General features: G+C 45.3%; 1 long non-coding RNA gene across 2 annotated transcripts in view; it reads left to right on the top strand.

The window, feature by feature from the left end:
* Positions 1-12,680, top strand: part of LOC138720323 (uncharacterized) — a 43,298-nt gene extending 30,618 nt beyond the window's left edge. For both annotated transcript variants that reach the window (XR_011337394.1, XR_011337393.1), the window contains exon 4: positions 12,577-12,680. This is a non-coding gene — a long non-coding RNA (uncharacterized lncRNA). The remainder of the gene's footprint in view (positions 1-12,576) is intronic.
* Positions 12,681-12,944: the final 264 nt, after the last annotated feature.

The raw sequence follows: 12,944 nt of genomic DNA, 5'->3' as shown, positions 1-12,944 counted from the left end.
GCACTATTTTTAGTGCAGGAGTGTAAGAGAGGGCCCGTGGGAGGGCATCTTCCCAAGGAATGCAGACGGTATCTTTTAGGAGGAATTAAACCTTAGGGAACCATTAGTAGCACTCACAAATGACTGAAGGATATTTGTCTGACGGGGCTGGAGTTTATACACGGAGAGCCACATGCACCAAAAGAAAATCATGACTCATTAAATTTAAGGAACAATTTACTGAAGCCAAATTTTCAAGTGCTCCTCCTTCTGCTGCCGTTCCCTCAGCTCACTGTCCTCAGGTCACATCAGCCCTTTATCAGTGGTAAAAACAAAGTAAAAAATCCTTACTTATTTCCTCTGAATAAGAGCAGCCAAGCTTTTTCAGGACTGCGATTCTGCAAAGCTCTCATGTCGTGCTGCTAGATGCATGAAAAATACTCATGCACTGATGCAAACCCATTTCCACTTCCTAAGATTTTACAGCATCGCATCTTCAAATGCCGCGTTTCAGATCAGCGCTTGAAGAAGTCATATCTCCTTCTCCTCAAAAAAAGACCAGGTTAAGGGTCACTGGAAAACCACCAACTGAAGCAGACCCTGAATGTTTCTGTGGTTTTTCCATAGATAATTTGGGTTTGGGTTCTTTTTGCCTGTCTCTTTGTTAAGTTCGAAAGGTTTTTTAGTAAATCCAGAATATCAAAATCATTGCCCCATAAATGCACGTCACTGGTACACAAAGAACTTAGGAGCGTCACCTCTGAGAAAAGTCATAAATGTTTGGGTTTTTTTTAAATGCATCACCCTCATTGTCCTCCTGTGTGCATATCTTAACTCAAAAATATTTGACTCCAGGTGCAGTGTTCAAAAAATCTCTAGATGGAGGAGGAAACAACGTGCTGTTTCTTACAGCAGCAAAGCGATCCAGAAATTCCCATCTCCCTGAAAGTCACTGGGACTTTGGATGCCGGGTGACTTCAGAAAACAGGACTTCAAAGTCTTTCAAAATTGTGCAGCTGAGAAAAATAAATAAAGCACAGCTCTAACTAGCGTAAAATTTTATAACATTAAATGATTTTTTATGGAGCGCATTTCCATTTATCAATCAGTGCTTCAAAGGGCAAGCAGCAGTGGTTGATTTGGCTGCTCATCCCTAGCACCAATCCTTCCTCCTAATTTTGCCTCCCATTTGTTGAATCTTGTCTTTCCATAGGGAAAGGCTTACATTTCCCTACATGTCTGCAAAACTCATACCACAATGCCTGAGCCCTCTAGATGCTGCTATAACAATAATTACAAGCAGGATTCCCAGTGCGCAGGAGGTGCAGCGAGGCAGCCAAGAGCCCTGCCATGAGCAGCATTGCAGTCTGCCATCTAATTACCAACAAAGAGGGTGGAGAAAGACCAGCTATAGCACAGGAAGAGGGAAAGGCTCTTGAGAGAAAACCTTTAAAAGAAGGTAGACCTGCTCTCCTCACCTGTGCTTAATGAAGATGCTGCAACTGAATAACTTTAAGGTACCACCCCCAACGAACCCCCTTGTTTTCTGTTGGGAAAGTTGGTCTGGATGGTCTTCGAGGTCCTTTTCTACTGCTGAGGGATTTCGGCAGACTGGCATAGACCTCAAAACACTCCGAATTGCCACCAGAAAACACAGAGCAGCAAATATATAGGAACTACCATGACAACAGGAGAGACCAGGACATGAAAACGGAACGTGCAGGGGCTAAGGACAACTGCAGGAATCCTGCCAGGTCATGAAACCTTCTGATTTATCGCCCTGGTGCAAAGCATCTGCCTAGCACATGGCTAGTTGACCCAACGCAGCTAAGAAATCCCACGTGGAGATCCAGCAGCCTGAGACAGGGTGAAAGGGACTATCTTGGTCATAAATATAGTTTTGTGGTTTTGCAGTGAACTGGGCTACGTATTTCATTCAGGAGGGAGAACTGGGAAGAAACCAGGGTGGGGTTTTTTTGTTTGTTTTATGGGAAAAATCTTGAGTTTTGAAATTTGTTTTCCACTCTGAAGCAGGTAATATTTATGTCATAGATTGCAATCCCAAAGTATTTTAACCTCAGGTAAATCAAAGTATTTGGTTTCCATGAAACCTGGTGTAAACCTTTAAAATTATACGTTGTTTTTTTCTATAAGACTGAAAAACATTCCAAAATAGAAACTAAAATTGTTCTTTCTTGTTACAAGTTTTTCTGTTTAAAGAAATTTTGCCCAGTTCAAAGCATTTCTACAAGAGAATACATTTCTGAACACTGGCTGTTCCAAGCAGAAGAACACTGGTCCCAGAGTTTCCCATCCCTAGTGCTGTTATCACACGGCTACCAGAAAAGCCCCAAAGCATCCAAAGCTGGAGCAACCAGGGACCTGCAGCCCCTCGTGCTGGCAGCAGCATTTAGGAATGATCCCCATGCACCAACACGGGCTCTGGTTGGAACACGCTGGGATCACCTGGGACACCCAGAGCAGACACCTAATGTTCACCCAGAGCTGTGTCCGTGGGGCACATGCAGCCAGCTGGTTTCTGTCACTGCAGGCAGAGCCGGAGGGCACTGCGCACGCAGCTGCCTGTGCACAGAATACCCTGCCAGGCATTTTCTTGTCTTAACAAATTACCCTGAAGTGCCCCTAAAATATTCAGTTTGCTGGAAGGAATAGAGGGAAGATGAAGACATAGGATGCTTTTTGCTGAGCTGACCATAAAAACTGTTTCTACAAAAAGTGATGGTGTGATCCAGGACGGCAGCAGAAGGTGAGAGAGAGAAAGGTGTGACAGAGCAAGCGTTTTGCTGTGACACGTTGTCCTGGGGTGTAAATTATAAGCTGGAAGGGCTCAGTGACAGCCCAGCATGTGTGGACAGCAGGAACTGCTTGTGCATCGGGAGCTGGAGGCAACAGCCCAGCCTGCGGAACCAGCTGCCGAAGTGATGTTAAAAGGTAGCCTAAAAATAACACGCTTATCAGGGTGAGAAGGGCCAAGTATTTAATCACTCTGGCTCAATCGATGGCTAGCAAAACACAGGCTAGGAGCATTTCTGTTTTGTTAGGAGCTGCATTCTGATTCACAGCTTGCTGGGCTTGGGCAAATATCTCCTGTTGACTTAAGCTTTGCGGGAACATTGGTGCGACTGCTCGGCTACCCTGTCCCCCACCCGCCGGCATCCCTGCTCCTTGTAATGCCGGGCTGAAAACACAGTGTGTTATAGAGGAAGCGCATCAAACCCATGCCTGTAAGAAATAACATGTTTGGGGGTTGCTGCCCAGCTTATCCTTGCAAGGATAAGCCTACCCCACAGGGAAATGCACACAAAACTTTTCTTGCAAGGGGGGAAAAAAATCTTCACCTCCTCTGAGTGACTTGACTGACTCTGTCCCAGGCAGATGCCTTGTTTAAGGGATGCTTAACTGAGCACAGGGGAAAGTCTGATTCTTGGGGCCTCGTGTTCTTGGGAGACAGGCATGGAAACAGCAGGGAGAAGTGCCTGGCAGGGCACAGCAGCAGCAGGGCAGCACGAGGGGCAGCATCTGTGGCTCAGTTGGCTGCGGCTCAGGCTCTCAGCAGCGCAAGGCAGCTTCGCATCTGTGTTTGCACCACGCTGGGATAACCTATGTACCTCATGGCATCAAGCAACAGCTACTCCGATGGGTTGACTCCTCGGGCTGGCTTTACAGAAGCTGAGCCAAAGAAAAGCCCTCTAGCCCAGCTGCTCCGAGGCGTGCCTGGACCCCAGGGATGGCGCAGACGTGGTGACACACTCGCTGCTGCTGCGCAAGGCACGTTACCACCACGCCGGGAACCATCACCGTGGGAAAGCCTTTGATCTAACCAGACCTCCCAGGGCCGCCTGCCGGACTCCGCTTCCACTTTAGTACCTGATCTTGTAAACACCAGCCCTGGTGCAGCTGCCGCGCATACGGAAGCCACATCCTGCAAAGCCCTTTTGCAATCTACAGGGCCGTACCCTTGGCCACAACACAGAGAGGTTGCGACACTCGCGGAGCGACACGTCTACATGGGGCAATGCGGAGCTGGTTCCCGTCGGGGTGTGCGCTGGCACTTTGCACCCATACGCACCCAGCATTTTATTTTTCAAGTGACTGAGGCCGGCTACGTGCACCAGTAGATGGTTTCTGCGAGTAATTCTCCTCTCTGCAGGAACATATATCTGATTTTATAATTCATGCATGCCTGGGAAGTTCAATCCAGTCCCACTGGAGCAGCAAGCTCAGAGGGAGTTTATTTATTTAAAAGAGCGCATGCAGTAGCATGGAAAAAAAAATCAAATCTATCAGAAACTATAAGTCTTAATCCTAAACCAGCTTTGCTTGTTTCAACATATGGTCTAGGGAAACTGCTTTTAAAATGTGGCTTCCATGGAGCTTTGGCTTTGGCATTACAATCCCCACAGAACAATATTATAGCATAATAATTAAAACATTTACAAAATGAAGATAATCTATGGCTGATCCAAGTTTCTATGGAAATTTGGAGGCTATGGTGTATGCAGCTGTTCCCATCTAATGCAAAGGTTGGCTGTAGCTCTAATTCTGAGCCCATTTGTAACTTACGGGATAATTTATCTGTTCTGTTTACACAGTTCTCAGCTTGCACAGCCCTAGAGCGTAACTTTTCTATGGTTCCCAAACAAAAGTGTGTCTTACCTCCCTGTTCAGTCTAAGCAATTAGTGTTCTTAAACTTAATGAAATGCCTTTGCTGAAAGGCATGGGTGCTCGCACAGGTGTTGCAGACATTGTGCTGCGTGAGATCTATCAGAACATCAGATGCACCAGAAGACAAATGGGAATGCTTGCTCACAGCGTCCCGCGATGCACACGGATACGGTCCCACAAAGACTCACCCCAATCACTCTGCTTTATATCTGCAAGGTGTTTACCTTCACTTTGTTTCCTGCATCCCTCACCTGATGCTGTGGGTGTTGCTGGCCCTGTAAGGCTTGGCCGGCAGCGGAAGGAGCCAGGGGCCAGCACAGGTTGTGCCAGGTGCTCAGCTGCGAGTAGGGGTCCGTTCCCGTGCCCCTGCTCCTGAGCTGATGGTTCCTGCTAACAGGTTTTAGTGAGTTCACACAGAGCAGAGGAAGCTGAAAAGAAGGCAGTTCCCCCAAAAGATGAGGTCATCAGCTTAAGGGCAGTTAAATATTTTCATCTAAAGCCTTGGACATCTTTATATGAATTGCTATGTTAACAATTCTACAGGCACCCACAGATAAGGGCAGGGCGTTAGATGACAGCAAAGAAACATTCAAGGAAGGACCCTAAATGGTAATGAAAGACTTTTTGGGCTTATACCGCTACCCAATACTTTATAAACCAGGCTGATAAAAAGCTGGACAACTTGCAACTGCTTGTAGGGGAGCAGAGAAGAGAAATTTGGTACCCACTCATGGTCACGACATGGTCTTGTTTTATATTCACAAACTTATCTCCAGTGAGGCCGTGGCTGATGTAAGCTGTTTTCATTTTGCAATATTAAATTGCTAATGAAGTAAGTATTAATAACCTCTAAGGAAAGAAAGTTTGCCAGTACAGTGGAGCTCCAACAGCTACGCAGTGGTCCCAGGAGTGCAAACCTCAAGTCTCATTGAAACAACAGCATGAAAATCTGCTTTTTACAAAGGGGGAGAAAAACTCTGTCGGGAGTGCATAGAAGGAAATATTTCAGCTGAGGCAGTGCTGGAGGTTCCCATCCTGAAGAAATATTTAGTAGCATTCACTGAATGATTCCCTTAGCATTGATTTGAACTGAAAGACAGAAAGATATAAAATCATAGTGCTTCACAGTGAGAATTAAAAAAAAAACCCAAAACCAAAAGTAACTCAAACCACACAAAAAAAACCCCCAAATCCAGTGATTTTATTCCTACTTGTACTAAACCACTGCAGGACAGCTTACAGGAGTTAAGTTGGGATGGAGGCGGTGATGGCTCAAAAGTGTCATTGATTTCAGAGAGCAGCTGTACCCAGAGGCCCTCAGTCATTTCTCAGTGAAAATTATTTGCAGATAAAGACACACATGCCAAGACATGAAAAAGCCAGCCAAACCACAAGAGATCTCAGAAGCTGAGATAAATCTCACCTTATGCAACAGGCTTTCACTTAAAAAAAAACCCCATTTTGCTCTGTCATTGAAGCAGTCCATATCTCAGATGGCTTCAGCTCCAGTGGCTCCAGCAGCCATGCTGACAGCCGGTGGCCTGAAAGGGAAGGGCGTGTGGGGACTCTGAAGTCACAGAAACAAGATCCTAAGTCACCTCTCCCAGAAGAAAAAAACCCAAACATAAAATGCCTACAATTGCTTGGCTCAGCCTTCGGCCAAGCTGCAGATGAAGGAGATGGGGAAAACCGTTCCTTGTGCTCAGGGCTCAGCTGCGCCACTGAGCCTGCCTGCTCACAGAAATACTTGGAGGAAAAAGCATTTCCTGTCATACTGAGAACGCTAATTTGGCTCACGTGTGGTGTCACAAAGGGTCGTGCCAATGGAAAGAAACTCAGCTGCTAAATTTGCTTGCAGGGCTTGTGGCAGGAGCGCTTATCTGCATTACTGCAAGGGAGCGGCGTGGCATTATGAATGGTAATTACAGGGTAGTTGTTTACTTTACACTGTTCTTCAGTGCTTGTAAGAGTCGAGCAGAGGAGGGGCTGTTGTATTAATTTTATAGAGAACTGAGTGCAGAAGACTTGAATACACATATTTGGTTGTGCAAAAAGATGCAAGCCAGGCTGAGACCGACCCAAATTCCTTCACTTCCCTGAGAGTGGGACCGCAGCTCAACTCAGATTCTATAGACACAGAGACTTAGAGGTGCTCAGGTGGACAGCAGTGCCACATTCACCCTCTGGCAGCCGGTGACTTGCAGTATTTGGAGAAAGGAAGGGCTGTGATGGGAGACAAGGGTGATTTCCTCTCCACAACAAGATATGCTGAGCTGTTGGTGCTGAGGGGTTGTTTGCAGTTGCATGGGTCTCTCTGTGGCTGTGCCAGGGTTTGCAGCAATAAATCATTGGTTTGCCTGGATACATTCCTTATACCCCACGGGAGTCCTGTTGCTAAGTCACACAATGATGTGAAGGGCTCTGCTGCTGGGTTGTAGCACTGGTCACCTCCATCGGAGCTGCTTTCTCTCCTTTTGGGGACAGAAGGAGTAGGTTTTTTGTGAGGCTGCCATCCCTCCTGCATCTCTCTGCTCTTCACGGGGCCAAGGGCAGGGGGGCAAAGTCTCACCTGTAAGGGACAGTTGTGGAGATGTTTGCATGGAGCTCCAGGCAGTGAGTGGGCTAAAAAGGGGTAAGAGACTTTATTGTCCTTCCTTTGTGCTCAGCTCATTCTGAAATACTGTGCTGAATCAGATATATACTCTGGTGCCAGAGAAGAGAACCAGGTCCTGACTGCAGCTCAGCTGTTAATATGCTGATACCTTACTTGGGCAGATCAAAGATAAAATATTATGGGGTTTAGTGCACTTTACTGCTTTCCAACAATCCTACATCTGTTCCTGGTCGTCACAGTAATAAACAGTAACGAAAGCAAAATTAAACTTGGATGTAACATAGATTAACCAATGAGTCTCCTTGAACACTTCAAGAAATCTATTACAAATCAATTAGCACCACCTGCTTGCTTTCTGGTTTGCAGGACACCACCTCTCCCACCCTTATGGCCAATTCTGTTGTTTCTGTGATTACACTGCTCTAAACTGAGAATCTAAAAAGCTCTGTGCATATTTAAGTCTCTCCCTATCCATACAAAGTCTTCGGATTATTTTTTTTCAAACTATTTAAATTCTGCTAGAGTATTTTCTTTGTAACTACTGCAGCTACACACATTAAACCAGGTCTGAAGTTAAACAGCAATTAGAGCAAACGCTAAGATCATCAGCCACTCAGGTCTATTAAAGCAGAAAACTATTTTTGAGGCAATCCAAGAAACACAGCCCACCCAGCCAAGGACAACACACCTTCCTCGTAAAGGCTCGGGTTTTTGTGCAGTTAACGAGCAGCTGTGTCTGACCGCTGAGCTCAGAAGAGCCCGTGCGCCAACTAATAACGCAGCTGCAATATAGACGTTTTCTGGGAGCAAACAGCGCTCTGATTTGCTTCCCTGAAAGAGAGGGAGGGGGTTGCAGTGTCCAAAAGAGCTCTGAGTGCATTCCCCCATCCAGAGAGATGCAAGGGAAATCTGCTTACAAAGAACACACTGGAGCCAGATCTGAAACAATGACAAGATGAGCGTGAGCTGAGACCTGGAGCACACGGACTTCTCTTGCAGAACTAACTGTCCTTGCCCCATGTAGCTTTGGCTGGGATTTCCACCGGAAGGGAAGATTCGTTTTCTGTTATAAATGGAGAACAGAGCACGTTCTTCATCATGTTACAGTACTTGCAGCAGAGAATGCATTCCCCATTAGAAATAAATACAAAGTTCCCATTAGTTTACAGCTGAAAATTAGTTTAAAGAGAACTTTAGATGTGTCTTGTCCCTGTGTGTGTTGTTTGTCATCTTCCTCCACCCTTTGGATATTTAATAAAAGACAAATCCAGCTTAAAGTTCTGGGGTGTTTTAATTCAATTTAATTCTCAAATATACCCAGACTTTAGCAATAAGGGCAGTTGCCTAATGTTCATCCCGACTGAAAAGGCATCTTCCAGGCCATGCTGCAAACTGCAACTGCTGGTTAAGGAGAAGTCTACAGGAATAGCCCTTTCCTCATGCAGCTGCTCTTGTCCTGTGCTCATGGGCAGCGCAGCAATGACGTTCCTGAGATCCCACCTGAGCAGTCCCAGAGCAAAGGGATGGGAGGCCAGGAGCTACCTGGTGGGAGCTCCATCAGCAGGGCAGGAGCCTGTGGCCATGTTGAAAGCAAGGAGGGTTTCTCTTAGGAAAACTGACTTTATAAACCCAGCTGATACCATTAATACATCTGCCAACCCCCACGAGACTCACATTAGGAAGAAGAAGGAGCAGAACATGCACATGCGTTCGTGGCACACCAGGAGGGATGGGGACTGAGGGCTAACATAAACACAACACTCTTGAATGCATATACAGAACCATATCTCTGCATTTCCAGAGCTATTACGCACCTACCTTCAAGTAATTCAAACCACATTCTTTCAACCCTACCTCTATTTTAATATTTTTTAGATGAAGGAATAAAAATGTAATACAGTGTAATATTTTAACCTGTTTATTTCTTTACGCAATTCTCCAGGTTTGCTTCCTCCTGCCTTGGACAGGCCCTGCACATGCTGCCAGGCACCTGCCCATCAGCAACTCGACACTTAGTCCTGCAGGCTGCATCCATCTTTCTCTCTCTCCTGTTTAATTTGAAATGCCACTTCTGCACTGATATTGTCATTTTTCTCTGATATGAAACTATCGCATGGAGGAGAGAACTCATCGGTTGTACCAATAGGTGAGATCAGACAGATGGAGATCACAGAAAGGCAAAATAATAAAAAACAAAGACACCAAACCCATCCTTAAAACAGAAAGGACCAGTATTTGGTAAGGAAGAGAGAAGTACCTTGTTCTGTACACTCCTCAAGTGCTTTTTTCTTTGAGGAGAAAAAATAAAAAGAGATCTGGATCTTAATGCTCTCACAGGGACATTGGAAGATCATTACACTTGTAGACATTCTGTCTTCTCCAGTCCATTAACATTCCATCCCCGCACCTCATGCAAGATTTCCCTGAAGATGTCACCTTCTTTCATCACATCTGATATCTAATAATAAAGACATAAAAGAATTTAATAACAGCCTGCACAGGGGAAACTTCTGTTCAAACAGCTGAGGTTGCAGCTGGTGTGTTGTTACTAGAGATGCTGAACAAGTATAAGAGTAACCAGGAACCCATGGACTTTTTAGTTTTGGAGGTCATGATGGTAAATCCACTGGTATCACCCCAGCCAGCCCAGACTTTGTATGAAACAAGGTACAAAAGGCTTTTCCAGCCTTTCCAGCCTAGTCTAGTTGAGTCCAATTCCCTGTCAATGGCCTGTACACATTTACACAACTTTTTGTAGGGGGGAAATACCTGATCTGAAGGATCCTGAGACAATAGAGCCATTAAGGTAAATAAAAGTGGTCAAAGAGAAAGTGCAGCCACTTCAATAACACTTGCTGAATTTAACAGAATATTCCCGAATTGCTTAAAAAGTACCCTGCCCTACTTGAGAAAATAGCCCCAAAAGGTACCTGGTTGGCCTCCTACTGGGACAAGTACTTGTGTGGTGCTGTTATGGCTCCTGTCTCCCAGCCCCGATATAATTTCCGCAGCCAAAATTTTCAGGAATGGCTATTGGTTTTGGCTGCTCAAATTGAAATATCTTGAGAAGATAATTCTTTTCCCTTAATTGGATGTGAGCAAGCATTTTCACAGCGGTGATGTTACATAAAACCATCTCAAACAAGAAACTGAAAAATGAAGGTTACAGAAACACTGTGTCACTTCTAAAAATTGTGGCAAGCTAAAATAAAGCACACTGACCTGATGGCTGGGTCTTCAGGTTCTTGTGTATCTTGTTCATGCGGTGCCTGCCAGGTCTTTTGTCACTCAGTTCTAGTTCATCTTTTACAAATACATGTTCATGTACTCATCGTGCAGAGATGTACTGGAACACTTTCTATAAATGCTTTTATTGTTAGTGGTGGATGGTTGGCTCTGCTGCAAATTGTTTGTGATTCTTCTCAGGTGTGTATTTAAACAGAGAAGGGAATAAGCCAAGTATAGACAGATGCTTGGTTACACATATCTTATATATATACTATGAGGTAAATCTAGATGGGAAATTGAAAACATCTATTTGCTAAGACCTGAGGGCAATGCCAACTGTACCTTTTAGTGTTCAGCACCCAGTTTTGGCTAAGTTTGCTGAGGAGGACATATATTCAAGATATTGCTGGTAGCTGCACCAAGGTCATTGGTAGGTAAAGAACTCCAGAGTCTTTCACTCTCCTTTTCTCATTAAATCTGTGAATCCAGTTTTTACTACACTAAAAATATCTCAACTTTTTCTTTCCATATAGTTAATGTAACATGCTTACATGCGTCAGGAGATTCGCTCCAAAATGGAGTAAGGTTGGGATTAATTTCCAGCAACATGACCATATTTTCCTTGTTCCTGCTCAGACTTGTTGCTTCCCCCATTCTGGGTTCCCCATGCTTGGTGTCCTCACTCTGCCTTTGGAGACCCATCCTCACAGACCTGCTGCATCACCCATTTCTGCACCACCCACTTCTGCAGCTCCGGAGCATCTTCATAGCTTTGCTGCTGGAGCACTGAGCCACAGGGAAGAAGAAGTTTGCAAAGAGCAGAAATAATCCTAGGGAGAAGAAAGGAAATGCTGAGTGTTGGCTGCTTGGCAAAGGCTCCATACTCACTGCTGTTGTGGAAAATGCCTGGGAGGCACCATTAACTCCTTCTCATTGCTATGGGCTGGCTTGTGTCCACACCGCGAAGGACCAGCACTCTCTGAAGGGCACTGGCCACCTTCATGCTGTGCAGCACTGGGCCTGGGTCTCTGCGGAGCTGACTGTAGAGCTCCACGGACTCTGGGTCAATAATTATTTTAATTTTGAAATTCTCCAAACAATGAAAGGGCTGGGTGGCAGTCTGCCAGCACAATGTTTTAGCAGCAGCATGTAAAGGTGTTTGGGATTCTGCAGCACAGCACGGAGGTTGGTTGGCATGAGCTTTCCTTGGATGATTGGAGGACGATGCAAGGTAGAGTCTGGTCCAGCCCATGACAGGTTCTTCTGTCTGGGCAACCCTGGAAAAAAAACACAGTCATGTCGAGGTTTCTCCCTGGGAGAAACCAGTTGGTTTGCTGCAGAGCAGAGACAGGAGGGAGCTCATATGCATGCCATGGAGACAGCCGGTGAGCAGAGCCCCGGGGGGAACAGAGGCAGCCAAATGGGCTGTGCAGACGAAAGGCGCTTTCTTACCCCCATCGTGGTCTCACCAAGCGAGATGCTAAATGCCGGACGAGCAATGCAATGTTTCCTCCCCGTCTCCAGGGGATCAGCACAGCTGGTCCCTGCTTGCCCGCTGCTGTCTCAACCGCCGGTCTGGAGGTGTTGCCAGCACGTGGCTTTCCAGCCACTGTGAACACCTAGATCTTTGCCATTTGAGGATGATCTCTGTGCCTTGGCTCTGCAATTTTTAAAATTAACATAACTAAACAACAATTCTTTGTCTCCTTAGCCTTTGATTTTGGGCCTGCGTAGGGGTTTAGGTTCAGTTTTAACCTTAAGATGAAGGATGCATAAAGCACAGCCATAGAAACAAGTAAAGTAGCACACAACTGGTGATTTCAATAGCTCTTCCATCCCATTTACAGTCCATGTTTTCAATAACGTAGCTCTGGCTGAAAAGCAGTATGAGACAGCATTGTAGTCTATTTCGAGCAATATATGAAGATGTTTACTTTAGAATATAAATGTAATTATAAAGGTATAATTACAGATAAGACTGTGTCTCTTTGAGTCACCTCAAATTACAGCTTCAAATTATAACAGTAAAACAGGATCAAATTAATGACCTTGATTAATTTCATTACAGAGGGGAGAGAACGCCACTCGGCACGGCATAAGCTTATGCTGCCTGACCTCATTTCATCCATCCTCTTCTCCTTCAACAGAGGAGTGCCCGATAGTACATCAGGTGAGCCTTTCCTCCCAAAGATGTTGCTAAGCAATCAGCTGCAGGGTTATAAATGTTGAGTGCTCAATCCACGGTGCATGGGAGTAAAGGTTAAGTTTTTTTCATTCCAGGTATTAAGGGAGCGAGGATGGCTCAACTGAACTGTTCTGAAAGAGTTTGGAATCAGAAATTAACCCAGATTTAAAGCAGTCACCAGTATTTGTGTACAGACTGAACTGATATGTCGTGCGTGCTACATGCTGAGTTGCAAAACCTTTCTATATTAG

The sequence above is a fragment of the Phaenicophaeus curvirostris genome, chromosome 4 (genome assembly GCF_032191515.1).
Source record: "Phaenicophaeus curvirostris isolate KB17595 chromosome 4, BPBGC_Pcur_1.0, whole genome shotgun sequence".
Lineage (NCBI taxonomy): Eukaryota > Metazoa > Chordata > Aves > Cuculiformes > Cuculidae > Phaenicophaeus > Phaenicophaeus curvirostris.
This window is presented reverse-complemented; position numbering and strand designations above follow the sequence as displayed.